At 41.0% G+C, this 24,944-nt stretch overlaps 1 protein-coding gene across 8 annotated transcripts in view; it reads left to right on the forward strand.

The window, feature by feature from the left end:
- The first annotated feature begins 17,944 nt into the window (after positions 1-17,944).
- SLC38A9 (solute carrier family 38 member 9) overlaps positions 17,945-24,944 on the forward strand; it is a 101,581-nt gene continuing 94,581 nt past the window's right edge. For 2 of the 8 annotated variants that reach the window (XM_027519988.1, XM_027519993.1), the window contains exon 1: positions 17,947-18,491. The gene's annotated coding sequence lies outside the window, so the exon portion shown is untranslated. Of the gene's footprint in view, positions 18,492-24,944 lie in introns of all 8 variants that reach the window. The other 6 variants (XR_003507151.1, XM_027519985.1, XM_027519987.1 and 3 more) reach the window with 6 other exon arrangements.

A 24,944-nucleotide genomic window follows, 5' to 3' on the forward strand; every position in this document is an offset into this window, starting at 1 on the left:
CTTCCAGTTCAGTTTTTATAAAAATACAAACATGCACATTTAGGCTCAGTCAGAATCAGAGATCACAGTTGTACCTTTAAAAGCATAAACCATCTTTTCACACATATACCTCCAAACTACACAATTAACTGTTGATCCTCCCCAGAAGTTTTTGCAAAAAGAGCAATTAAAGTTTTGTTTCTTACCGAGAGACACCATTTATATTCATCCTTTTGGCTCAGACGGTAAAGAATCCGCCTGCAATGTGGGAGACCTGGATTCGATCCCTGGGTTGGGAGGATCCCCTAGAGAAGGGAATGGCTACCCACTCCAGTATTCTGGCCTGGAGAATTCCACGGACTGTATAGTCCATGGGGTCGCAAAGAGTCGGACACTACTGAGCGCTTCCAATTTTTTACCTTAAAAAATTAGTTGAACCACTTATCTAATCACTCTAGCAATCACCATGTTCCGGTGAAGTCTAGGCTTTTCCCCAAAATCTGTTGACAGAATTTATTTTCTCACCGAAGGGTTCCCAGTACGTCTTACTGAATATTAAGGGGGAGGGGAAATTTTTCAGACACTACTCAAGGTTTCTCCCTTCAAAACTGGGTACGACATTTCGCGTGGGGTTTATTTAGTTTCTTTGGCGGGGAGGGGGAGATTGACCAGGGATCAAGGCCTTGAAGTTTGGCAGGGAAGGAAGGGGTGATTAGGTGGCCCAAATGTCTCCAACAACTAGTTTCGCGAAAGAAAGTGTATACACGAATAGTTCTACAACCATCCGTGTTCTGAGAGTCTTGTTCTCTGAACACGGATGGTGTAGCACCAGGTGGTCAAAAATGCTCCTTCGCCTTTCCTGCAGGCCTCAACTCCAGACTTCGGACACGCACCGTGCTACTGGACTCTCCGGCAGGAAGCAGAAAGACCCCAAAGGACAGCTTCAAACCCCTACCCACCCCAACGGTTCTTCACTTGGCCCGAAGTCCAGCTACTACTAGGAAGGCCAGAGCGTTGGGATGACTCCTGTACTGGGAAAAGAGCCGGCGGCCTACTCACCTCTCCGCGGCTTGCTCTCCCGGGGTCCTCACAGGCGCTGACGCGGCTTAAACGGCTGCACGTGCAGGACGCAGACTGCGTCTGGTGCGCTTATCCAACAACAAATGGCACCAGGCGACGAGCTCCATCAGCCAATCAGAGTCAGGCAGCCATGTCGTCCCGCCCCCATCTCCCGCCTCTCCTACCCTACGCGTTCGCGTTCGAGGCCGCTGTCGGCTGACCCATTACGTTCCGGACGGAGTGGCCCGTTAGGCTTGGGGGTACAAGGGTGATCGTGGGTCACTTTCTCTGGATGCTTGTGCGGGGTCCTCAATCTGGAGAGGCTATAGAATTTTCCTATGTAAGCACTGCAAGTCAAAGTTTAAAATAGAAGAGGAATTAAAACGTCCTCCTACCTACCTCTTTAAGTTTTCTCTCTTTTGCCTACTGCAGTCCCTGGCAGTTGGCCTCTATTTCTGAGGCGCTTGCTTCACATCCAGGGGGTTCCCAGGTACCTCAAAGTATGGCTGAGGCCGGGGGTGGTGGTGTATTTCTTTTTCTTCCCAGACCGAAGTTATGAGACTGTCACGCCGATACCTAGGAGGCTGTGAAGACAGTAACTTGTCTTAAAGAGCTAGAGGTCGAATTCTTTGGGCACCCTCTGATCCGGAAAGGAGAAATAAATTGTGCTGGTGAAGGTCGTTCATTAGATTTGTGACCCACCTGTTTATAGCCCTACTTACTGGCCAAACCTAAGGGTGTCCGAAGGTAGTTCAGACTTACACTCATCAACCAGTTAGTGTTCTGGCCCACAAAAAGTCAGAGAAATCTTTCCATATTTTCCTATCCTTCCAAAAGGCGTAACAACAGACCACTGGAAAAATGCCATTTTTATTTTTGGCTTTATATTCATCATTTTCCATGCTCTGAATCTTTTAATAAATTCCTGAATAGTTCAGAAATGTAAGTCCCAACACAGTCTGACACTCAGGCATAGAGGCTGAAGTACTTTATGGAACACTTTACACTTGCCAGCTCTAGAACCATCATTATTGGTCTCTTTAATTAAAAATACTTATTTTCTTTGAATCCTTAAAAAGTATTTATTTGGTTAGCATCAAACTTTGTCAGACTATTATCAAGGTGAATTTAAAAGATTACATTTAACAAAAGTGAAACCAGAATATTTTTTATAATTTTTATTTTTTCATTTTAAAAATTTCTATTAAAAAATTTTTTACATCGTACTCTTGAGGCATCTTATACTTTCAACTGTATATGTATGGGGGAGAGCTACCAACACTCTTTCTGATGCTCTGAATTTGTACACAGGGTCCTCTGATGTATTTTTACTCACTTTGAATTGAATGTTCTTTCAAAAATTTTTATGTTGTAGGAAAATATGTATTAAGTGAAAATAAAATATGAAATTGTGTAGATAGAATGATAACCAACTAGCTTTTTTATTTTAGGAATGGAAAGCTTGGAAATATTTTCTAAAATGAGCATATTTTTTTAAAACACTTGGCAAACATTCTCCGCTATTAACTCTAGAAGAAATTTTTGTGCTTTCAGGTATTGCAATGAAATAGTTCTTTATGAAACAATATAATCCTTGAGAGCTCCTAGTTAAGAAAAAGTGCATTCTGATGAGAACTAAAGTTCAGTATTGAGTAAAGGATAAACAATGGATAAAAATCATGCAATTCAAAACTTGAACATAAACAGTGAAAAAAAGACAAGCACGGTTTAGTAAACACTTGCTCCTTAATGGGTGTCCCAAGAAAATCAAGCCAGTATAAATATATTCTATTTTCTTGTTCTCACTAACAGATCCTAAGTTACTGGTGGTAATAAATCACAATGTATGGAAAAGGCAGAGATTCATTCATAAGTTAAAGAGGCTTTAAATGAGCACCTACTGTATGCCAGGTATTATGCTAAATGTTCCAGGTAAAATTAGCTTCTCAAGGAACATTCTAGTGACAAGAATGGCAATGACCAATGAAATTTAAACCTTAACATTCTTATCTCAAAAGATTCCCTGGAAAGCTTATGTAATGTTTCTCCAAATTCCCTAAATCCCCTATAATAAGGTAGGGCAAGAGTTTCCTCAAAGCTGTCTCTCAGTTTGGAATCAATGTAGTTAGTTCAAAGTACTGCATATAAATATGACTGATATAGATTTTATATTCTTAGCATTCTCTCCACATTATTCAAGTTATGATTTTTTAATTGATGTGTACTGTGCCTTGTGCCATGTCAAGTCTATTAAAAATTCTTTTAATCTACCAGTAGTACATGAGGCTTCTCTGGTGGTTCAGTGGTAAAGAACCTGCTTGCCAATGCAGGAGACGTGGGTTCAATCCCTGGGTCCAAAGACTTTCTGGAGAAAGAAATGACAACCCACTCCAGTACTGTTGCCTGGGAAATCCCATGGACAGAGGAGCCTGGTGGGCTACAGTCTATGGGGTCACTAAAGACTCAGACACGATTTACTGACTGAACAACAAACAGTACAAAAATGGGTTACCTCATGTGGGGGAGAATTAGATGTTCATCTTTAAGTATTATAAATATTTGAGAATCTTTTATTATGTACATAACCATACAATAGGCTAAAAAGAATTAAATACTGCAGATTGGAGCCCTATAAATCAACACAAAAATGAGGTGGAGTGGGTTATAATGTCTCAGACAGGTAGCACATCTTGTACTAGTGAAACTTCTAAGGAGGAAAGCAACTTGGACAGGGGTTTTCAGCATACCAAGCAAGGTTCAGAGAGGCCAAAATATCTGTATTTTTCAAGTAATGGCTAAGGCAGTGTTTATGAATGTGTGGTACTCATACCACTGATTTTAGGCAACTCATAGACAATTTCCATTTTGATAGTCATTTTAGTGTTTTTATTTAATATCTTAGTATATATTAGACACATTCAGTGCACATGTTGATAATGAACTCTGTTCGAGGAGCTTCGAGGTAACAAGCACCCTCTTATATCACTGTTGGGGATGTTCCATGCCCTAAACCTTGAGGGAAGGGAATTTGACAATATCTAGCAAAATCACATGTGTATTTACCCTTGGATCCTGTAATCCTACTTCTAGAATTTATCTCAAAGATACACTAACAAAAATATAAAAGGACAAATCTGATGTTCAGTTGCTCAGTTGTGTCCAACTCTGCAACCCCATGGACTGCTGCACGCCAGGCTTCCCTGTCCTTCACCATCTCCTGGAGCTTGCTCAAACTCATGTCCATTGAATCAATGATGCCATCCAACCATCACATCTTCTGTCATCTCCTTCTCCTCTTGCCTTCCATCTTTCCCAGCATCAGGGTTTTTTCTAATGAGTCAGCTCTTCATGTCAAATAGCCAAAGTATTGGCCCCTCAGTTCAGCATCAGTCCTTCTAATGAATATGCAGGATCGATTTCATTTAGGATTGACTGGTTTGATCTCCTTGAAGCCCAAGGGACTCTCAAAAGTCTTCTCCAAAACCACAATTCAAAAGCATGAATTCTTTGGCATTCAGCTTCTTTATGGTCCAATTCTCACATCCATACATGACTACTGGAAAAACCATAGCTTTGACTAGACGGACCTTTGTCAGCAAAGTAATGTGTCTGCTTTTTAATACACTGTCTAGGTTTGTCATGGAGAAGGCAATGGCAACCCACTCTAGTACTCTTGCCTGGAAAACCCCATGGACGGAGGAGCCTGGTAGGCTGTAGTCCATGGGGTCGCTAAGAGTCGGACACGACTCAGCGACTTCACTTTCACTTTTCACTTTCATGCATTGGAGAAGGAAATGGCAACCCACTCCAGTGTTCTTGTCTGGAGAATCCCAGGGACGGGGGAGCCTGGTGGGCTTCCATCTATGGGGTCTCACAGAGTTGGACACAACTGAAGCGACTTAGCAGCAGCAGCAGCAGCAGATTTGTCATAACTTTTATTTCAAGGAGCAAGCATCTTTTAATTTCATGGCTTCATTCACCATCTTAGGTGATCTTGGAGCCTCCCAAAATAAAGTCTGTCACTGTTTCCACAAAGTTATTAACTGCAAAACTAAAAGTTAACCAGAAATAAGTCAAAAATCCCTCAATAGCAGACTGAAACATCCACCTATGTAGTTGAAGGGGCAGAAAAATTTTCCCTTCTTCCTTTGTAGGCTTTTTGGCTGGCCCAATAATTAAACTGACATTAAACAAAAGGAGAAAAACAACTTTAATTTCATACATACAGGAGTCACACAAAAATATGAGACTCAAAGAAGTGACCAGGGGTTTTCTTGATGGCTCAGTATCAATATAATGTCCTTCCAGTGCATATCCAGGGTTTATTAACTTTAGGATTGACTGGTTTGATCTCTGCAGTCCAAGGGACTCTCATAGTCTCCTCTAGCACCACAATTTGAAAGCATCAATTCTTCGGTGCTCAGCTTTCTTTATGGTCCAACTCTCATATCCCTACAAGATTACTGGAAAAACCATAGTTTTTTACTATATGGACCTTTGTTGGCAAACTGATGTCTCTGCTTTTTTTAATATGCTATCTAGGTTGGTCACAGCTTTTCTTCCAAGGAGCAAATGTCTTTTGATTTCATGGCTGCAGCCACTGTCTGCAGTGATTTTGGAGCCAAAGGAAAAATCTGGCACTAATTCCATTTTTTCCCCATCTATTTGCCATGAAGTGATGGGAACAGATGCTGTGATCTTTGTTTTTTGAATGTTGCATCTTAAGCCAGCCTTCTCACTCTCTTCTTTCACCCTCCTCAAGAAGTTCTTTAGTTCCTCTTCACTTTTTGCTATTAGAACGGTACAATTTTCGTATCTGAGGTTGTTGATATTTCTCCAGGCAATCTAGGTTCCAGTTTATGAGTCATCCAACCTGGCATTTCGCATGATGTACTCTGCACAGAAGTTAAATAAGCAGGATGACAATATACATCCTTGACATTGACATACTTGATTTTGAACCAGTCTTTTGTTCCATGTCCAGTTCTAACTGTTGCTTCTTGTCCTGCATACAGGTTTCTCAGGAGACAGGTAAGGTGGTCTGGTATTCCCATCTCTTTAAGAAGAGGGTGGGATGATTTGGGAGAATGGCATTGAAACATGTATAATATAAGAAACGAATTGCCAGTCCAGGTTCGATGCAGGATACAGGATGCTTGGGGCTGGTGCACTGGGATGACCCAGAGGGATGGTGTGGGGAGGGAGGTGGGAGGGGGCTTCAGGATTGGGAACACGTGTACACTCATGGTGGATTCATGTAGATGTATGGCAAAAACCAATACAATATTGTAAAGTAATTAGCCTCCAATTAAAATAAATAAATTTAAATTAAAAAAAAGAAAAATGGAAGCATTGTAAAATCAGAAAATTATGATTACATATTGCTGCTGCTACTGCTGCTAAGTCGCTTCAGTCGTGTCCGACTCTGTGCGACCCCATGGACTGCAGCCTACCAGGCTTCTCCGTCCGTGGGATTCTCCAGGCAAGAACACTGGAGTGGGTTGCCGTTTCCTTCTCCAATGCATGAAGGTGGAAAGTGAAAATGAAGTTGCTCAGTCGTGTCTGACTCTTAGCGACCCCATGGACTGCAGCCTACCAGGCTCCTCCATCCGTGGGATTTTCCAGGCAACAGTACTGGAGTGGGGTGCCATTGCCTTCTCCCTGATTACATATTACTGATGCTATAAAATAAAAATAAAGATGTTCTAAAAAAGATTTAAATGAAAAAAAAAAACCCAATTTTCCAGTTTGTTGTGATCCACAAAGTCAAAGGCTTTAGTGGAGTCAAGTATGTTAGGTCAAGTATGCTGGCTTATATCTAAAGAGATATATCTGCTTGTATTTTTTTTAATGGAAGGACAAGCCAAAAATTATAAAATGACTAAGAGAGAATAGGTTGAGAAGGAGAGGAATGTCAGACTTCTCTGAATGAGTGGATTTGATTGTGAAACCATGTGATTGTTATACAAAATTATAAAACTAAATCAAATCAAAATTTAAAAAGGTAATCTTTAAAGTTAATGCAAAAAAACAAACGCACTTAAATAAATGTGTATTTAGTTAGTGGCTTAACCACACAGAAATGTATTTCAAATGCTTTAAAATATAGTAATTTGACCATATGTCCCTAGTGAGATATATCATAAGGCAAAAAATATTGCATAAAATCCACCAATTCTGTAGTCATATTGTCAGTAATAAACTGGTACATAATTAAGTTACTATTGTTTAAGAAGTAAGATTTTTCAGTGTGAGAGAAAAGAAATTGAAAAAGAAAAGCAGAGGTTAAGAAATAACCCTATACTCTTAAATTTGAACTAGAAGTATCAGTATGAACTCATGATATATTATCTCCTTAAAAAAATAAAATAAAAAATTTACAACACAAAGACTTCCGTACTCTGCCCACTGAAAAAACTTAGCAACTATGACAAACCCATCAGCAGTACACATGCTAACACATAGACTAATGTTGACTTGAAACAAAAACACTGCTAAATATTTCTCCAGCAAAGATTTGTTTATTCAGGATCAGAAGAGAACTGCATTTTGGGGTCGGCAGCCATCCCAAACCACATGCAAGTCCTGGCGTGGCAAAGGAAGGAGAACACTTTTATAGAGAGGAGAAAGGCTTGTCAAAGTACCTGCCCAATAAGATGGGTTCCTCAGAGCTCTAGAGGAGTTCCCCAGATAGGGATAACCACTTCTAAAAAGACTTTAGCCACAGAAGAGGTAGTCTGTCTTCAAGGAAAGTCTTCAGTCCAGTGCACAAACATACATATCACGACTAAAACAAACAGCTCATGGCTTTTCACTGAGTCCTTGTCAGGAAAGGAGTCTTTCCTCTTCCTGTTGGGTTCTATTATCATTACAGGTTACGAGAGCTCCCCCTTCTGGTCTCCCAACTCTATTTAACTGAGGTTTCTGTTCATTAATTTTTTACATCTTCCCCTTTTGATCAGGATTTTTCTCTGAAAGCATTGCTGATCAAGAGTCAGGGTTTCTAGTTCTAACAGCTTTTTGTCCCTCAGTGTCACAAAGGACCATTACTGGGCATAGTGTCTCACATTAGATTGGAAACCCATTAATGTCACATTTGAGTAACAAGGAGGGGAAGGAGGGAAGACTGTCAAGCACTTTTTATCTAAAGTCCTGTTATCAAAATCATAGACATCGGAGATCTTCTGAAGCATTATGCCATCATCAAAGGTTTGGCAACAAACTTCCAACAGGCCTGGTCTACATATCTAGGGAAAGTTGTCTCATCAGATGTCATCTGCTTCAGTTCTGGAAAATCTTCACTTTCATGTCACCAGACGACGTGCAGTTTCAGTCAGGGTTTGGTGCTTTCTTTAGGTGTAGCTCAGGAATCCAAGAGTCTATTCTTTGGAGTCTGGAGGCACAAGGGTTGTTTGGAGTATTCAATAAAGGGCTTTCCAACAAGACTGAAGAGAGTTCTTCTGGATGTATCGTTTCTAATAGATGAAATCTCCAAGTTGCAAGTTGTGACACTTAAGGTCTTTGTCCCCCAAGGGTGCCATTTGAAAAGACTGATCTACCAAAACATGGTTATTTTTAATAGAAGCCATTACGCACTTGCAATACTGGAGTTCCTTTCCTTTTATCAGTTGTGGATCAAAAGAAGCAGGAGCCAAGTTCATTGGATATACTGTGACTATCTTTAAGAGTTTATAAATTCCAAAAGGAATGGATGTGAGATTTAGATGCCGAGGTCCAGCCCCGGCTGATCCGGGGTATTCGAAAGAGAGACGGCTTCGGCAACTATTTATTTATTTATTTATCAAAGATATAAAGAGTAATAGAATGAGGATAGCTCAGTAGGAAAATTCAGTGGAGAAAAGAAGCTGGGTAGCTTGGTTTACGCAGAAAATCAATATAACCCGTGACACCAGGTTAGCTCTGACCACGGAGGCCTCAGGCGCCCTCTTGAATAGCGGAAGGTGCCCCACCTTAGACACCTTCTCGAGTGGGTCTTAGATGCCCAGGCAAATAAATGGTTGCAGAGGATATCCACGCTCCAGATGGAGACTCAGCTGGAAGTTAAGGGGGAGAATGACATGGGGAGACCAAGCGTTGGTGAGCAAGGCCCGTAGCTTTATTTTCAACAGGGGCTTATATACCCTAAGTTACACATAGAGGATAATAGGGGATGCAAAAGCAGCAGTCTTTGATCCTTATAAAAAACCAGGGTTTCTTTCCTACAAATTTATCGAATACAAATGGTTTAGGTGATTTACATCATCTTCTGGCCAGAAGGCTTATTAACATTTTATGACTCTTGACAAAGACTTATCAACTGTAAGACTTATTTTCTCTAAGAGTAATTATTTTAAGGTTTGGCACCATCTTCTGAAGATAAAATTGCATTCCTATAGGGCGGATGTGTAATGGATTTACAACAAAGGAAAGAATTTATTACCTTAAGGGTCTAAAGTTACTAACACCAAGGCCACTACTTATTTTTTCTACATACCAACTATTAATTAATACATATTCAAGGATACAATTCAGGGGATGTGGAAACTTGGCAGCAAGCATTGGTTCATCAATGAAATCTTTTACTAGTTTTATTATGACAGTTTCTAACTCTCTGAGAGGCTCTAAGCTATTTGAATATCTTAAGCTTCCTTTGCCTCTCGAGGCTGGGAGACTGTAAACAATTGTATGCATAGCTGTAGGAGTCTGGGTAAACTTGTCAGGCGAGTTAGAGAGCCATCTGAGGGGTTTGGATTTAAACACTCCTAGTTGCCCAGGAACTTTATTAATTGGAGCTGTAAGTTAACTCTTTGTCAGAGAGAACGAGATGGTGGTAGGGGACAGCCCCCAGTAAAGTCAGAGGTGAGAGCACAAAGCAATAAAATAGGCAGACTCTGGTTTTTTGGGGGTAGATGCTCGAGAATATATGGGGGGACTCCTGAGGCTCGATCCCGCCTTTGCGTATGCCGAGCCTCCTTCCTCATGACCTTTGTCACGAGTGGAATGTCTCTTGCTGGCTCCCAGCATTTAGAGGAATCATAGCAAGGCTTTAGGCCTCTCTGAATTTTGCCAATTGAATCTAAACAACACCCTTTGTGCATTAGACTAAACCAGAGGACTAAGGATGGTAACTACAGTGAAAGTGATATAAAGCCAGCCAAACAGCACAGACTTGTCAAAGCACCTGGCCAGTAAGATGGGCTCCTCATAGTTCTAGAAGACTTCCCCAGGTAGGGGTGATCTTTTTCAAAAGGACTTTAACCACAGAAGAAGTAGTAGTCTGTCTTCAAAGAAAGGCTTCATTCAGTCCAGTGTGAAAACATATAGACCATATCTAAAACATACATATATGCATTAAATGGAGGAACTTGTATGAAATCCACTTGCCAGACCTCAAATGGTCCACAATGCAGTTTAAATTGTCCAGGATGCAATACAAACCAGCTTCCCAGATTTGTACTTTGGACAAGTGAGACAAGTGAGGTAGGCATTTTTTGCAGCCTTGTTAATGTATTGATTCATGAAGGCTATTATTTTGTCAGTATACTAATTGTTTAATTCATATATAGTAGTGAAGAGTGGGAATTCTAGAGTCTTCAGCAGGCTGGATTATTATTTGGTCCAAAACACAGTTTTTAAAAAACCAACACTTAAAATTTTACTTCCACTGGAATAAGGAAGCCATGTTGTTTCCACATTCTGAAATCATGAACTACTTCAAAACCATGTCTACTAACGATATAAACATTGGCAGTTTTGTCCTTGCCTAAAGTACAAGCCCATGTAAGAGCATAAAATTTAGTGTATTGGGCTGAAGTAGTCATGGATAAAGATGCTGCCTCAACAGCATCAAAAAGAGTTGTTATAGCATACCCAACACAATATTTTCCATTGTCACCTTTCAAATAAGAACCATCAGTGAATCATGAGAAAGAAATATTACACAGTGGAATTTCCTTTAGATCATTATAAGAATTCAGGAGGTGATCCATCAGCATTAAGCAGTCATGAGGTACTTGATGAGTGACAGAAGGAGGAGAAATAATCAGGGTAAGGTTATTACAAGGTAAAAGAGTTATGTGAAGGACAGTTAACCAAAGTACTTCACTGGAGTTGAGGCAGCTGTCTGAGGAACGTTGAGTGTGATGGGAATTCTGCTGTGTGTGTGTGCTTAGTAGTGTCCAGCTCTTTGTAGCCCCATGGACTATAGCCGCCCCCCAGGCTCCTCTGTCCGTGAAACTTTCGATACAAGAATACTGGAGTAGTGGTCACTTCCTACTTTAGGGGCTCTTCCCGACCTAGAGATTGACTCTCCGACTCTTGCATCTCCTGTACTGGCAAGCAGATTCTTTACAACTAGTGCCACCTGGAAGCCCTGAGCTTCTGCTGGCTGAGCAGATGTGCATAATTTTGTAACAATCTAGACACTAAAATATGATGCTGTGAAAGTGCCAATATGCCAGAAAATTTGGAAAACTCAGCAGTGGCCACAGGACTGGAAAAGGTCAGCTTTCACTCCAATACAAAAGAAAGGCAATGCCAAAGAATGCTCAAACTACCGTACAATTGCACCCATCACACATGCTAGTAAACACAGCAACATCTGTCAGATGCCATGTGAACCAGCTTGAGATGCTTCACAGTTTTAACATTAGATCAAGCTAATTCTTTTGGCTAACATCACATCTTTGGAAAATTGAGTTTGCCACAGTTGCTATGATGTCAAGTAAGTGTCATGCAAAATCCAGTGTGGGACAGGACATGAAGATAGTGATGTCCCATCTGATTTCCAGGTTTGAGAAGTTACACAGTGCCCAATAGGTATATACACCCAATTAGTAAGCAATTGTGGTTCTTTAAGAATAAAATAAAATAGTTTTCTTTAAATTTACATATGTATTTAAATGGTTAAAATTGTTAGGGCATAAACACATATTAACTTGTTTGGATCTAACTACTTAGTAAATGGATACAAGGACACGGAGAAAAACTTACTCAGACACTAAAGGTGACATGAACCTCTGATCTAGCAGATGATCATCAATGGCTGCTGCTGCTGCTGCTGCTAAATCACTTCAGTTGTGTCCGACTCTGTTCGACCCCATGGACAGCAGCCCACCAGGCTCCCCTGTCCCTGGGATTCTCCAGGCAAGAACACTGGAGTGGGTTGCCATTTCCTTCTCCAATGTATGAAAGTGAAAAGTGAAAAGTGAAAGTGAAGTCACTCAGTCACATCTGACTCTTAGCGACCCCATGGACTGCAGCCTACCAGGCTCCTCCATCCATGGGGTTTTCCAAGCAGGAGTACTGGAGTGGGTTGCCATTGCCTTCTCCGTATCAAAGAATGGTGAAAAGCTAAAGGAGAATTTTGAAAGAAAAAATATTTGAGCCCACTGAGTAGTTTAATATCGCAAATGAGACTTCCAGAAATGTGCTTTCTAATATGATGGGAAGTACACAATACCACTTACAAAGACTTGATTTTAAAAATCAAGCTTAAATATGATCAAGCTTCTAGCCTTAACTGCCATTCTTGTTCAGTTGCTAAGTCATGTCTGACTCTTTGTGACCCCATATACTGCAGCACGCCAGGCTCCTTTGTCCTCTACTGTCTCCCAGAGTTTGCTCAAAGTCATGTCCACTGAGTAGGTGATGCTATCTAATAACAATCTCATTCTCTGCTGCCCTCTTCTCCTTTTGCCTTCAATCTTTCCCAGCATCAGGGTCTTTTTCAAGGAGATTTAACTACCAGTTAACTAATTCTATAGAGTCTGCCTTCTTTGCTGCATGACCACTCCATTCCATTAGCTTGGTGGTCAACTAGTAATTTTTTTTTCTGGTTATTTATATATATTTTCTCTCTCTTTTTAAATTTAATGTTATTTTTTAACTTTACAATATTGTATTGGTTTTGCCATATATCAAAAAGAATCCACCACAGGTATACACGTGTTCCCCATCCTGAACCCTCCTCCCTCCTCCCTCCCCATACCATCCCTCTGGGTCGTCCCAGTGCACCAGCCCCAAGCATCCAGTATCGTGCATCGAACCTGGACTGGCGACTCGTTTCATATATGATATTATACATGTTTCAATGCCATTCTCCCAAATCATCCCACCCTCGCCCTCTCCCACAGAGTCCAAAAGACTGTTCTATACAGCAGTGTCTCTTTTGCTGTCTCGTATACAGGGTTATTGTTACCATCTTTATAAATTCCATATATATGCATTAGTATACTGTATTGCTGTTTTTCTTTCTGGCTTACTTCACTCTGTATAATAGGCTCCAGTTTCATCCACCTCATTAGAACTGATTCAAATGTATTCTTTTTAATGGCTGAGTAATACTCCATTGTGTATATGTACCACAGCTTTCTTATCCATTCATCTGCTGATGGACATCTAGGTTTTTTCCATGTCCTGGCTATTATAAACAGTGCTGCGATGAACATTGGGGTACACGTGTCTCTTTCAATTCTGGTTTCCTCAGTGTGTATGGCCAGCAGTGGGATTGCTGGGTCATAAGGCAGTTCTATTTCCAGTTTTTTAAGGAATCTCCATACTGTTCTCCATAGTGGCTATACTAGTTTGCATTCCCACCAACAGTGTAAGAGGTTTCCCTTTTCTCCACACCCTCTCCAGCATTTATTGCTTGTAGACTTTTGGATCGCAGCCATTTTGACTGGCATGAAATGGTACCTCATAGTGGTTTTGATTTGCATTTCTCTGATAATGAGTGATGTTGAGCATCTTTTCATGTGTTTGTTAGCCACCTGTATGTCTTCTTTGGAGAAATGTCTATTTAGTTCTTTGGCCCATTTTTTTGATTGGGTCATTTATTTTTCTGGAATTGAGCTGTAGGAGTTGCTTGTATATTTTTGAGATTAGTTGTTTGTCAGTTGCTTCATTTGCTATTATTTTCTCCCATTCTGAAGGCTGTCTTTTCACCTTGCTTAGAGTTTCCTTTGTTGTGCAGAAGCTTTTAAGTTTAATTAGGTCCCATTTGTTTATTTTTGCTTTTATTTCCAATATTCTGGGAGGTGGGTCATAGAGGATCCTGCTGTGATGTATGTTGGAGAGTGTTTTGCCTATGTTCTCCTCTAGGAGTTTTATAGTTTCTGGTCTTACGTTTATATCTTTAATCCATTTTGAGTTTATTTTTGTGTATGGTGTTAGAAAGTGTTCTAGTTTCATTCTTTTACAAGTGGTTGACCAGTTTTCCCAGCACCACTTGTTAAAGAGATTGTCTTTAATCTTTTGTATCTTCTTGCCTCCTTTGTCAAAGATGAGGTGTCCATATGTGCATGGATTTATCTCTGGGCTTTCTATTTTGTTCCATTGATCTATATTTCTGTCTTTGTGCCAGTACCATACTGTCTTGATAACTGTGGCTTTGTAGTAGAGCCTGAAGTCAGGCAGGTTGATTCCTCCAGTTCCATTCTTCTTTCTCAAGATTGCTTTGGCTATTCGAGGTTTTTTGTATTTCCATACAAATTGTGAAATTATTTGTTCTAGCTCTGTGAAGAAGACCGTTGGTAGCTTGATAGGGATTGCATTGAATCTATAAATTGCTTTGGGTAGTATACTCATTTTCACTATATTGATTCTTCCAATCCATGAACATGGTATATTTCTCCATCTATTACTGTTCTCTTTGATTTCTTTCACCAGTGTTTTATAGTTTTCTATATATAGGTCTTTAGTTTCTTTAGGTAGATATATTTCTAAGTATTTTATTCTTTTCATTGCAATGGTGAATGGAATTGTTTCCTTAATTTCTCTTTCTATTTTCTCATTATTAGTGTATAGGAATGCAAGGGCTTTCTGTTGTTAATTTTATATCCTGCAACTTTACTATAGTCATTGATTAGCTCTAGTAATTTTCTGGTGGAGTCTTTGGGGTTTTCTATGTAGAGGATCATGTCATCTGCAAACAGTGAAAGTTTTACTTCTTCTTTTCCAATTTGGATTCCTTTTATTTCTTTTTCTGCTCTGATTGCTGTGGCCAAAACTTCCAGAACTATTCAATTAGTAATTTAGCAGAGATGTCTTTATTAAATGCCTAGAAGCAAAAAATAAACACTCAAGATTCAAAAAAACTCTTCCAGTGCTTGCCAATTAGTTGTGTCACTGGGGCACTCCTTCAATGCTTAGTTAGATACTTTACATTTCTGCAGTAGTCTTCATTTCCTCCTTGCACCAACTCTAAAGGTCAACCAGAAGTGAGAGCTTAGGTTGACAGGGTCTTCTCAGGTCTTTTCTGAGTATATGTCCAGACCAAGGTAGGCATGTGGCCTTCTGGATTTCCCAGAATAAGAGGAAGCTTTTCAAAATCCTTATTCCCCAAGTATCTGCTCTCCTAGCCTCTTCCTTCCAGGCTTTTGGCCTGCTTATTGTTTGTCTCATCTGTTATACTGTACCCTGATGGCAGTGGCTAATACATTTTAAACCCTTTTGACAAACACTGCCTAGGAAGCTAGCTGCCTTAGTCCTGGGGAGGCTCCAGGACAGCCTTGAGTCAAACTTTTAGGGAACCACCAGATAGGTCAAAACACACAATTACAACTCTTTATCTTTTTTTTTTTTTTTTTTGCCCTCACAGCACTGCCTGTGGGATCTTAGCTCCCTTACCAGCAATTGAACAGGGGCTCTCAGAAGTAAAACTGGGGACTCCTTAACACTGGACTGCCATGGAATCCTTTAGAATAAGGTCTGTGTTGCCCTCTGTGTTACTGTCAACCTAAGCCAGGAATGTGGGCTGCTGTCTTCAAGGCCACTGACAAGCTGGAGATGATCATAGAGCTCTCTTGCCGAAATTCAGCAGTCTCTCCTTAAGTGTTTCCCTGGTTGCTGTAATTTTTTTTGTTAGATTTCAGAGTACCCAAAAAAGTTGATTCTGACAGTTTTGCCAGCTTATTCATTGCTTTTGTGGGAGGGACAATTTTCAAGTTCCCTATTCAGCTATCTTTGCTGATGTCATTCTATACCATTTCCTTTTACACTTCTCAGCCTTGCCTAAAAATATTTTCTCAGCTTGAAAAGCAGAGAAAAAAGAACATTTTGCTGTCACTGGAGTTATCAAAAGAAATGTACTGTTGATCTGAAGAATGTAATGTTGATCTAAAGAGCAGTTGTAAAAGTTTTTAAATAAGGATACCATTAGCAAAATAACTTTTATCTACCTTAAAGGCAAGGAGGGCATGGCAACACACTCCAGTATTCCTGCCCAGAGGATCTTATGGTCAGGGAAGCCTGGTGGGCTACAGTCCATAGGGTCACAAAGAATCAGACGCTATTGAAGTGACTTAGCATGCACCTTAAAGGCAACGTTCATCACATCACCTGCCTTGCATTTGTCAAACCCTCAATACCAGAGGCAGTGTTTGAGAGCACAGGTTTTGGAATAAGACCTTAGTCTGATTTCCAGCTCTTCTGCTGCTTAATAGTTGCTGTGCCTTGGGTAACTCACTTAAATTCTCTAGGATGGCTTCCTTATTTGTAAAATAGTGGTAATATACACTTCTAGAATCATGGTAAAGACTTAGAGAGATACTGAATGTGAGAGTACAGTGGATAATGATCCAACTGTCAACGCAGGGGACACAGGTTCAATCCCTGGTCAGGGAAGATTTCACATGCTGCAGAGCAACTAAGCCCATGCACCACAACTTCTGAGCCCAACAAATACTGAAGCCAGCACACCTAGAGCCTGTCCTCCACAAGAGAAGCCACCACAATGAGAAGCCTCTGCAACGAAGAGTAGCCCTGCTCTCCACAACTAGAGAAAGCCCGCACAGCAACAAAGATCCAGCACAGCCAAAAATAATAAAATATTTTTAAAAGATATTTTGCATGTAAAATGCTTGGCACTCAATATTAGATATTTATTAAATTTGGGTTATTTCATTTTCCATTAACATATTACATTGTTGTATTTATGCTGGTTGTTTTGCTTCCAAAAAAAAAAAAACTCACTGGCTTCCTATATAAGAAGAGCTTGCTGCTGCTATGTCACTTCAGTCGTGTCCGACTCTGTGTGACCCCATAGACGGCAGCCCACCAGGCTCCCCAGTCCCTGGGATTCTCCAGGCAAGAACACTGGAGTGGGTTGCCATTTCCTTCTCCAATGCATGAAAGTGAAAAGTCAAAGTGAAGTCGCTCAGTCGTGTCTGACTCTTGGCGACCCCATGGACTGCAGCCTACCAGGCCCCTCCATCCATGGGATTTTCCAGGCAAAAGTACTGGAGTAGGGTGCCATTGCCTTCTCCAAGGAAGAGCTTAGGTATCACCATATGCTTTTCAGAAGGCTTACCTTAAGCTGACTTTTAATAACAAGCACATTAATTTTACTTAGTTGTATATTTATTTGGGGTGGCTCTGGGAGAAACTGTTAGGGATGAGGAGGGGGTGTTTAAAATCCTCCCAAATCCCCTTTCCGGCTAGTGAGTAATTTGCCAACACGTTAAAAATTAAAAAAACAAAACAAAAAAAAAGCCTAAGTGTCGAGACAAGGAAGGAAAAGTGCCAATCCAACTATTTATTTTTCAAAGCAGCTTCCCTTGGTATCCATAGGGTTCAAGCACGTGATGAGAGTACAGAGCATCAGCCAGAACATCCCGAGATGAGATACAGTGGGAAGTCCGCCCTAGATAGAAATATCACATCGGCCCTTTCTCAGTGGCCTCCGGGGTGGTACCGACTGCAGGAGATCGCGTCCCTCCGCTTCGACGCCTTAAGGGCCTCGGACAGACAACAGACTCCAGCGCGGACGTCAGGCGGCTGGGAGAAGCGATCTGCCTACCCCGGCCGCCCGTCTTCCTGAAGCCGAAGCCCAAGCCAAAGCCGAAGCTGAAGAAGGAGGGTTGGGCTCTGCGGCGGGAGGCGTGTTGGTTGTCGCAGAGCCCTCTGGGAGTTGTAGTCCGCGACGGCGGGAGGTTTGACTGCGGCTGCCGGCTTGGTGCTCTGAGAACTCCATCCCCCGCCGGCCCCCGCGACCTAGGCCTTTGCCTTTTCCTGTCCTGGGGACGAGAAGCCTCGCTGTGGCAAGTTGAGAAGCTTGGGGAAGGGGTGTCCTTCTTCCCGCCAAACACTCTGAGTTTCTGGGCTTGGCCTGCTCAGGTAGAGCACGTTCCGGGTTTTGCAAACTCACCTCCGGGGAAGGAGCGGAGGGAACAGGGTAGAAGCGGCCTGAACTACTGAGCTTGCATCGGAGCGGTCTGTCACCCGGGGAAGTTCTTTGGGGAAACGCTCCGGAACGGTGGCTTCTTGCGGGAGCGGTGAGGCCAAAGCTGGGGCCCGTGGAGTCCTGTCCGGAGGGGAGGCGCGCGCCCCTGCAGGGTTCGGGTGCGAGCAAAGCAAGGGACTCATTCCGTGACTGGGAGAACTCAAGGGGCTGTGGGAGTCGTGTCTGCCGGAGCCTTAAGGAAAAGACATGGTTACAGTGGGTGAACACCCAGGTGAGAGGAGGATGGCGGAGAATTGGCAGAATTATAGGAATGGGAGTAGGAGAGAGCTAGAGAGGGGAGGTGGGGGGGAAACCCCTTTGATGCCTTGATGTGATCCTAACCGCAGATGGCGGGGGCGAGGGGTGGGGAGTGAGGGCCAGACCAGTAAGTCCTTGTCACTCTTCTCCCCAACCTCCACCCCCGGCTCGATTGTGAGAGCTAGTGTTCTGAAGGCAATGGCACCCCACGGAGGAGCCTGGTAGGCTGCAGTCCATGGGGTCGCGCAGAGTCGGACACGACTGAAGCGACTTAGCAGCAGTAGCAGCAGTGCCCTGATAGTAGGTGGCTTGACATCTTCCTGTCTTAGAATAACAGCTAGAAGGGGTCTTTGAGAGTTGCTATCAAGTGCTTTGAGACTTTCCAGATGAGGAAAGTCAGGCACACCGAGATGAAGAAATTGACTCGCTCACCACCAGACAACCAGTTATTGACCAGCTTGACTGAAACCTAATTTTCATGACTCTCAAGCCTTGCCTTAATCTATTGCTGCCATCAGTAGATTAGCAAACTCTAACCTGTTCGCCCTTCTTTTATCTTTTTACTCTGTCATATGCAAGGTAACCAGGCAACCCCTGAAGGGAAAGAAAGGCTTTAAACTCCAATGCGTGAGTGCAAAGTCGCTTCAATCGTTTCAGACTCTTTGCGACCCTATGGGCCGGCTGTAAACCGCCAGGCTTCTCTCTCAGTGGGATTCTGCAGACAAGAATACTGGAGTGGGTTGTCGTGCCCTTCTCCAGGGACTCTTCCTGAACCAGGGATTGAACCAGCGTCTCTTCCCTCTCTTGCATTGGCGGGCGGATTCCTTACCACTAAGGCCACCTGGGAAGCCGTTAAACTTTTCAATAGGTTAAAGAAACCTTGTTTTAACTTGAACAAAAATCTCCTTGCATCACATGTTAAAATGACAGATCGATAGCAAACTAAAATGTAAGCTATAGATTCTTTGACTGGAAGAAAATAAAGTTCACCTTTCCCACTGTGTGCCCACTAGAGCTCTGAGAACCTTTAGCCTTAGATTTCTTCTCTCAATCTTAAATGCTGCATATCTCAAGTTACATACATAAAAGTAGTTGCTGTTCATTGTGATTTTCATAATGCCCTGAATAGTTACAATAAAGGATAAACAGCATAGGAGGATGGGAATGCATGAATGATTTATATTATTATTTTTTTTAAAGAAGATATAACCATAAAAGTAAAAAAAAAAATCATTAAGAGGTTAAAAATCTCTACCAGGCCAGCATTTTATAATACACTTAAATTTAAGTCCTTTACCAGTATTCTTTCTTTCTTCCTCCCTAAACATAACTTGAGAGCATTTATAATAGTGTTCCCTATTGTGGGAGAAGAGGTTCTTTGGTGCTACTGCATTGTTTTAACTGGTAATTTCTTTATTAAGCCACATTCTCTTCCAGCACCGTCAAATTTACACCTCTTGAAGGATTTGTTGATCCAACTGTCACATCAGAATTTAAATATTATAGCTCCTAGCGGTTGACCATTAAGCAATTCATAAGGAAGAGGTTTGGATAAGTCCATTACTGGACTTTATAGAAGTTATAGACTTACAATACATAAAAGAACATACATATACATAACAAAACTGCTTTTACCAGGCTGCCTTTTTAATGGTATGATTCCATTTGCTTTTTTTTTTTGAATATTTATTTATTTGGCTGCATTAGGTCTTAATTGCGGCATGTGGGATGTTTTAGTTGTGGCATGTGGAATCTAATTCCATGACCAGGGATTGAACCCAGGCCTCTTGCATTGGGAACACAGATTCTTAGCCACTGGATCAATGGTAAAGTCCCCCATTTGCTTTTCTTTTTTTCCCCCGTTTGCTTTTATATTGGCGTACTGGATAGGTGTGTAAACTATGACCAAACTTGGCCCACTGCCAAATGTATTTACTTTTTATGTAGTTTTACTGGAATACAGCTGTGCTTGCTCATTTATATATTGTCTTTTGTGCTACAAGGCAAAGTTGAATAGTTGCACAGACTGTATGGCTGGCAAAGCCTAAAATATTTACTATCTGGCCATTAACAGAAAAAAAATTATCAACCCCCAGCCTGGTAAACTGAATATAAATATAATATAAACTGAATCTAAAACTCTACCATATGCAGAAGTATTAGTTAATAGTAATTCTCAGTCATAAATACTTATATGGTGGGTTCATAATCCATTTCTTTGGGCAAAAGCCAGTGCCTATTATTGCAGATTGTTGCTAGCATCTTGGCATATATATTGAGTTGGCCAAAAACTTGATTTGGTTGTTTTATGTAAGGTGCTATAGTAGTGCTTTGTTGTTTTTAACTTCATTTGAAATAGTTCTGTTAGATTGTATTGTAACAGCTGTCATATCAGTGTGCATCAAAAAAAAAATTCATCAAAATTGGTGAATTTTTGTGTAGCTTTTTTAATATTGAAGATGGAAGGAAAAAAGCAACACTTTTGGCATTTTATGTTTTATTATTTCAAGAAAGGTAAAAAGGCAACTGAAACACAAGAATAGACTTGTGCAGTGTGTAGAGAAGGTGGCATGACTGATCAAATGTGACAAAAAATGGTTTGTGGTTTGTACTGGAGCTTTCTTTCTTTCTTTCTTTCTGGCTGTGCTAGGTCTTTGTTGCTGTGTGGGCTTTTCTGTAGTTGCAGAGAGGAGGGGCTACTGTCTAGCTCCAATGCGTGGGCTTCTCATTGCGGTGCTTCTCTTGTTGTGGAACACAGGTTCTAGGGTGCACGGGCTTCAGTAGTTGCGGCACATGGGCTCAGTGGTTGTGCCTCCCAGCCTTTAGAGCACAGTCTTGGTAGCTGTGGCACATGGACTTAGTTACCCAATGGCATGGGGACTCTTCCCAGACCAGGGGTCAAGCCTGTGTCCCCTGCATTGGCAGGTGGCCTCTTTAATCATTGAGCCATCAAGGAAGTACGGTACTGGAGATTTCTTGTTGGATGATGTTCTACAGTCAGGTAGACCAGTTGAAGTTGAGAGTGATCAAATCGAGACACTAATTAAAAACAGTCAACTTTCTATCACAAGGGAAATAGCCAACATACTCGGAATATCCACGTTAAGCACTGAAAATCATTTGCACCAGCTTGGTTGTGTTAATCGCTTTGATGTTTGGGTTCCATGTAAGTTAGGCAAAAAAACCTTGACCATATTTCTGCATTCAATCCTCTGTTTAATGAAAATTCCATTTTTAAAACAAATTGTGATGGGCAATAAAAATTGGATACCATACAGTAATGTGGAATGGAAGAGATCATGGGGCAAGTGAAATGAACTACCACCAACCACACCAAAGGTTGATCTCCATTCAGAGAATATGATGTTGTATATATGGTGGGATTGGAAGGGAAGTCTCTACTATGAGCTCCTTCTGGAAAACAGAACTATTAATTCTAGCAAGTACTGCTCTCCATTTGGCCAACTGAAAGCAGCACTCAAAGAAAAGAATCTGGTATTAGTCAACAGAAAACACATAGTCTTCCATCAGGATAACGCAAGACTGCATATTTCTCTGATGACCAGACAAAAACTGTTACAGCTTGGCTGGGAAGGTCTGATTCATCTGCCATATTCACCAGACACTGCATCTTCAGATTTCCATTTATTTCAGTCCTTCCAAAATTCTCTTAATGGAAAATTTTCAATTCCCTGGAAGATTGTAAGAAGCACCTGAAACAGTTTCTTGCTCAAAAAGATAAAAAGTTTTGGGAAGATGGAATTATAAAATTGCCTGAAAAATGTCAGAGGGTAGTGGAAGAAAATGGTGAATGTTGTTGTTCAGTCACTAAATTGTGTCCCACTGTTTGCAACCCCCTGGACCCCTGGACAGAAGAATGCCAGGCATCCCTGTTCTTCACTATTTCCCGGAGTTTCCTCAAGCTCTTGTCCATTGAGTCTGTGATGCCATCTAACCATCTCATCCTCTGCTGCCCCTTCTCCTCCTGCCTTCAGACTTTCCCAGCAACAGGGTCTTTTCTGCGATGAGTCAGCTCTTTGCATCAGGTGGCCAGAGTATTGGAGCTTCACCTTCAGCATCAGTCCTTTCAATGAATGTTCAGGGTTGATTTCCTTTAGGATTGACTGGTTTGAGCTCCTTCCTGTCCAAGGGACTCTCAAGAGTGTTCTCCAGCACCACAATTGAAAGCCTCAGTTCTTTGGCGCTCAGCCTTTTCTATGATCCAACTCTCACATCTGTATAATACTACTGTAAAAATCATAGCTTTGACTACATGGACCTTTGTTGGCAAAATGAAATCCCTGCTTTTTAATATGCTGTCTAGGTTTGTCATAGCTTTCCTTCCAAGGAACAAACATCTTAGTTTCGTGGCTACAGTCACAGTCCACAATGATTTTGCAGCCCAAGGAAATAAAATCTGCCACTGCATCCACTTTTTCCCATCTACTTGCCATGAAGTGATGAGACCAGATGCCATGATCTTCGTTTTTTGAATGTTGAGTTTTAAGCCGGCTTTTTCATTTCCTTTTCACCCTCCTCAAGAGGAACTCTTTAGTTCCTCTTCACTTTCTGTTATTAGAGTAGTTTCATCTGCATATTGGTGAATATGTTGTTCAACAAAGTTGTTGGTGAAAGAGATGAAAAATGTGTCTTCTGTTTTTGCTTTAAAACCGCAGGAACTTTTTGGCCAACCCAGTACTATAAATTTGCTTTCTCAAAGAATTGTGAAAGGAAGTTTCTGAACCTGGAGTGGAAAGGACTGACATTCTTTGAAATATGGTGATGCTCATAGTTAATACCTTTTAAAAGACGTTACAGGAGCTTCCTTTTGTTGTTCTCTATGTTCTTTTTATGGAGATAATGTTTCAGCATAGGTATTAGCAAGCAAGTTATTAATAAGCTATTTTGGTCTTGGGACCCCATACTAAAACCAATCTTAAATGATTAGGAGCTCATTATTAAATGACTTATCTTTGACATTAATCTTGCATCTGGGACTTTGTTTTAAAGGTCAGAGGACTGAATGAAATAGTGAATATGTCTGTTTATGTCATTTTGTGTATTTAATTTCCTGTGTTAGTGTTAGTCTATGACAAAAATAATGTTTTGGAATATTTAACTGTTTAGTCAATCATTGACAGCACTATCCTGTGTTACCATCTAAGTAATGTTAGCTATGAAACTCCAGTTCACCTCTCAACCTAATTCATCAGATTTTAAGATATCTTATAGTTCTCATCAAGACTTTCAAAAAAGATACTAAATTTCCTTTGAGACAGCTTTCTGGGGGAATTTAAAGTTGAGGCAACTGAAAATTATCAATTTTATTACAATTCTTCATATTTATTTGAATATTATAAATCTCTGAAAGGCACTGGGGACTTTGAATTTGAACTTTGAACTCATTCATGATTTATTTTAAATCATTGAAATATCAATTTTCTACTTGTTTGGAATAAAAGGCTAATTTGACAATGCAAATTTCAGATTTGCTCAGAAAAAAAAAAAGATGTTTGTGATTAAACTGGAACTTTTATGTCAATTCCTGAATGTCCTTCATATTTTCCTTAACCCTGATTACTACTTTTTGTTAAGGCTGACTGAAATTTAAGAACCTTTCTAGATTTTCCTCTTTTCTGGTTTCCTAACATTCAATAATCAGTGAAAGTATCATCTCTGGGAGTTAAAAGAATCCTGTTTGTAAATTCAGCCACATCCTAGTTTAGTTTAGGAACCAATACAGTGGAGAGCATTGGTTAGCAAAATAAGTCAGAAGTGTAACCCTGTATTTCCACCATTGTTTAAGCAGGTAACTTTTTTCCCTACTCTGACTTGGTTATTGACTTTTCCTCTGTTTCACTGCTGCTAGAAGGATTATTGCTACATAAGGAAATACCTAGGGCTTCCCTGGTGACTCAGATGGTAAATATTCTGCCTGCAATGCAGGAGACTCAGGTTGGATCCTGGATTGGGATGATCCCCTGGAGAAGAAAATGGCTACCTACTCTAGTATTCTTGCCTGGAGAATTCCATGGGCAGAGGAACCTGGTGAGCTATAGTACATGGGGTCACAAAGAGTCAGATATGTCCCTGGGGTCACAAAGAATCAGATATGTCCATGGGGTCACAAAGAGTCAGATATAGTAAGGAAATGCCTAGGGTTTCCCTGGTAGCTCAGATAGTAAAGAATCTGCCTTCAACATAAGAGACCCAGGTTTGATCCCTGGATTGGGATGATCCTGTGGAGAAGAGAATGGCTACCCACTCCAGTATTCTTGCCTGGAGAATTCCATGGGCAGAGGAGCCTGGTGAGCTATAGTCCATGGGGTCACAAACAGTCAGATGTGATTGAGCGACTAACACCTACTTACTTACTAAGGAAATATCTAGAGTTCCCTGGTGCAGTGGTTAAGAATCCGCCTGCCAA

Source organism: Bos indicus x Bos taurus, chromosome 20 (assembly GCF_003369695.1).
Source record: "Bos indicus x Bos taurus breed Angus x Brahman F1 hybrid chromosome 20, Bos_hybrid_MaternalHap_v2.0, whole genome shotgun sequence".
Classification (NCBI taxonomy): domain Eukaryota; kingdom Metazoa; phylum Chordata; class Mammalia; order Artiodactyla; family Bovidae; genus Bos; species Bos indicus x Bos taurus.